Raw genomic sequence first — 4,513 nt, 5'->3', positions numbered from 1 at the left:
CAATACTCTCCAAGCTTTCTCTAAGATACTCCTATCAGAAGCTTGGCTGAACAAAAGCCTCTACAATGAGTTATGAGGTACTATATATAGCAAATGGTGGGGTGACCCTTGACACTTCCCTTTGCGACTGTTCATCTACCCTCGTGACTCTTCAACTACTCTATGATTGTTACATTCAGCTATCGACACTTGAACTTCCACTTGACTAGATGTTACATACAATCTGCACATGTACCCATGTGAGACAAAATATGCTTGAGCAAGCCATGCAAGACATCACTATGACTTAGACAACTGTGGGAAGACAAAATCTTCGACATCCTCATGATGGTCGATAGTGGTGAACTGATGCCAAGCTTGGTAGTCTGCGATGGTGTCTATGTACTCTGTGGTGACATCTTTCTGGAAACGAACTCTTGCCTCTGTTGCATGTCCATGCCCACTTCAAGACTGGGAACTGTTTTCGGGCACAGATTGCATCCAAGATGTATGCATACATGTAAATTTCTACTTGCTGACCTTTGGGTGGCTACTGAACTCCTGTTACTTGTTCCTTCATCGTGTGAGCCAACATGTCGGACCAGTTGCATGCTCTGCCTTCACTGTCCAGTTGGTCCAACGTGATCACCCAAAACTGCGGGAAGGTCTCCATGCTCTCTTGGCCGTACAATCGAAAGGAAAAAATGACCAAGTACTGATACACCTTCCACAACATCTTTGTCTTGTAAATCTAGTTGGGTGTCATCCTGAATTTAGTTGGCTCCTTCATCCAGTTCTTCAAGATATCCTTAGAGTTGGCATTACTGTTGGGTATGTTGAAGGGTGTTTCCATGGTGATCACTGGCTTCGGCAAGTGGTACATTTGCTGATAGTCACTTGTCCTGAAGGTAGCAATCTCTGTTCCACTGACATTTCTCAATACCATTGTCTCAGGATCAGTGTATGAGATGATTCAATATATCATGTCCGCGCATGGGAACGCGGGATACCTGCATGCAATCTGGTACAAGTTGAACTTGTGAATGTTCACATAGACTTTGTGGTCTTCAAGATATTCCCTAAATGTGCCTGGAAATGCATCATTGAACTCTTGTCATTTTAGATTGATGTCTTTGTCTACAATCAACTTGGTGTCTTCGTAAATCAGAAAACTCATAGACACTAGCTCAACTGCTTCTCCAGTTGCACTTCCATCGGTGTCCTTTGAACCTGCTCTCTTGGAGGCCATTGATCCTGAACTGCTAAGAGACAGACGAACACCTGTTATATCTAGAGACATGGAGACATGCATAGAAATAAATTTCTTAGTTAAAACCAAAGCAAACTTGAGGATTGACATGCAACATACCTGGGGAAATGCTGGAAAGGATTGCGCAATTTTCACTAGGAGGCCCGGAGACTGACTCTAGGAATTGCGAAAAAGGAAGCCAGACTGTCTGGAGGCTGGATGACTGTTGGTATTATGCAATGCACAATCTAGACTAACCTGCTAGGTGCTGAGATTGCGCAATGCACAATTTTAGCTGGCAAGTCATGCAGGCCCAAGGACTGCATTGCACAGTTTTATGGGCCAACAAACACTGCCTATCATAATTTCACAAAGCAAGACTAGAGGACATTGTCTGGCCAGATTTGTGCATTTTCTTGGAGGAAGGTAGAGCCTTCCCTCTCAGAATTGTGCAATGTTGTACGGGCAAGGCAGAGTCCGGGCCAAGGTTGCCCAGACCCGCCAACGGGAAAATGAGAGCATATGAAGATGTGAATGCATGGCGATCCTGAGTGTAAGCAGGAGTGAATGATCATGCATGGAAACAATGAATGCAAGATTCAGAAAATGGAAAGACATGCATGTGTGTGAAACGAGTCGCCGAATCGGTGATTGTTCATGCAAAACAGTGTCATGCATGCAACAACAGTGAGATGCAAACGAAAATTGAAACGGTGCTTGTACAGGCTAACATGCATCCAAATGACAAAAAGTATTCACAGAAATCAAGCAGACAACACTCACACAATCCAAAACACAAAAAGTGACTTAAATGCTGCAAAAGACAAGTAAAGTGGACTTACCCGAAAATAGCTAACCTGGATGCGCTGAACACTCCTGGATGTGCTTTGGGATGTCAGAGCTCCAAGATCGATGTGAAGAATGAGATCTGAAGCATTGAATAAAGAAGTTTGAGGTTCATGATGCGCATGCCACAAATCTAGGAAAAAGCGACACTTGGAGGGAAGTTTCTAAAATGATCTTTGCATGTAACCTCCAGTTGCTAAAAATAGCTCCCTAAAATCCAGGGATGCTTTTTGCATTTTCAGGAAAAAGAAGCCCATGAATTCAAGTCAAGTTGCTAGGTCCTGGTTGGAATCGATCAACCTGAAGGCACATGTAACAACCTGCTTGACTAAGAGGGAATTTTGTGCAATTTCTGGGAGGAGTTAGGCTGGCTGTCCTAGAGGGATTGCGCAATTTCTGGGAGGAGCAGGTAACTGCTGCCCAGAATTACGTAGTTTTTGGGCTGAGCTATAGTGTTGGGCCAAATTGTGTAATTTTCCTGAGGAAGGTTGTTTGACTACATTGCGCAATTTCTGAGCCCAACAGATTTGTGCAATTTTTGGAGGGAAGGTTGGTTCCCTTCCAGAATTGCACAATTTTTCTGAGGGAGTTGCTCAGCCAGTAGCTGGCCTAAGTCTGTAATGGAAGCCTGTGAGGGGAGTGAAGCAACCTATTATGCACAGGCTGGAAAGCTGCTAAAAACCAATAAAGCCTATGTACTTGATGGTGCAAGACATGCTGCTAAGGATGGTTGGTAGGGAGGCTCCAAAACAAAGCTAAGGCAAAATTTTGGAGGGTGGTTGTAGCCGCTACAACACATCAATAACAGTTAGTTCTTCCAACAATATCCCCCTTTGTTATTGATGGCAAAAATATCCTCCTATGCTACTCTCCCTGACATCATGCTGCTCACCATGTCATCATACCACTCCCTTGTCATTATGCTACTCCCCCTTTGACATCAATAGTAAAGGGATAGTCTAATGTGATGTAAGAGAGATGACCCCCAGCTTTTGATGAAGATATTCAAATGCTTCTTGAGTTAGAGGTTTTGTGAAGTTGTCTGCAATTTGTTCCTTAGTGTTGACATATTCCATTTTGATGTTTTTATATGCAATTTGTTCTCTGAGAAAGTGTAATTTTTGAATGCATGACTGGATTTTTTGAGAGATTGATTGCAATGGTGTTGTCATAGTAGATGGTGATAGGTTTATTTGCTTCTATTTGGACATCCTTCAATGCTTCCTTCATCCATAGGATTTGCATACAACAATTAGTTTCTGTTATATACTCGGATTCAACCATGGAGAGAGATGTAGATGATGGTTTCTTTCTTGGCCAAAATGCAGGACAGTCTCCTAAGAATAGTTTATTTACACTTCTACTCTTTCTGTCATCAATGTTTCCTTCCCAACTTGCATCAGTATATGTCATCAAGGTAATATCTATGCTCTTAGCATACCATAGTCCGAAATCATGGGTCCCCTTTAGATATCTGAATATTCTTTTCACTGTTTTCATGTGTGATGCCTTCGTGGTTGACTACAATATTTCCCCTACTTGATGTTTGGTCATGAAGCTATAAGGTATAAAAGATCTCTAATCATTGATCTATAGAGATTTGCATCTACTGTAGGAGATTCATCATCCCTACTCAGCTTGTAACCTATAATCATAGGTGTGCTTACAACAATACATTCTTCCATCCCAAATCGCTTAAGAATATCCTTGAGGTACTTTGTTTGTGTTATGAAAATTTGAGCATTGGTTTGAGTTACTTGAAGTCCAATAAAGAAAGACAACTCTCTAATACTTGAAATTTCATTTTTTTTTTTTTTTTTACATTTCTTGGGAAAATTTTTGTGACTCATCTCATACCAAAAATCAGATCATCTACATATACTAATGTGATCAACAGACTATCTTTGTCCATGTTCATGTAAATATTTCTTCCCAAAACTCTTCTTTTGAATCCCTGTTGTTGAATATACTGATCTAATCTAGCATATCGAGCTCTTGGATCTTGTTTTAATCCGAAATAGGCCTTCTTCAATTTTCAAACAAAGTCTTTATTTTTTGACAAGTCAAACCCTTTTGGTTGTTCCATGTATTCTTCTTTTTTCAAATCTCCATTTAGAAATTCTGACTTCACATCCATTTGATATAATTTGAAGCCTTTCGAACAAGAAAATGTCAAAATAATCTTTATAGAGTCTAATATGGCAACACGAGAAAAATTATTTTCGAAGTTAATTCCTTCAATTTGATTATATCCCTTGCACACCAATCTTTCCTTGTTTTCAATGACTTATCCACCTTCATTCATTTTTTTCTTATGCACCCACTTGGTCCCTATGACATTCTTATCCTTTGAATGAGGTACTAGTTCCCATGTTCCATTCTTTTCAATTTGGTTAATCTCTTCTTCCATTTCCTTTATCCAATGTGGATCCTTGCTTG

The sequence above is a fragment of the Pinus tabuliformis genome, chromosome 2_2, assembly GCF_031772625.1.
Source record: "Pinus tabuliformis cultivar Carrire ecotype Pingquan chromosome 2_2, CPIR1, whole genome shotgun sequence".
NCBI lineage: Eukaryota > Viridiplantae > Streptophyta > Pinopsida > Pinales > Pinaceae > Pinus > Pinus tabuliformis.
The sequence above is the reverse complement of the archived record's forward strand: the minus strand, read 5'-3'. Positions refer to the sequence as shown.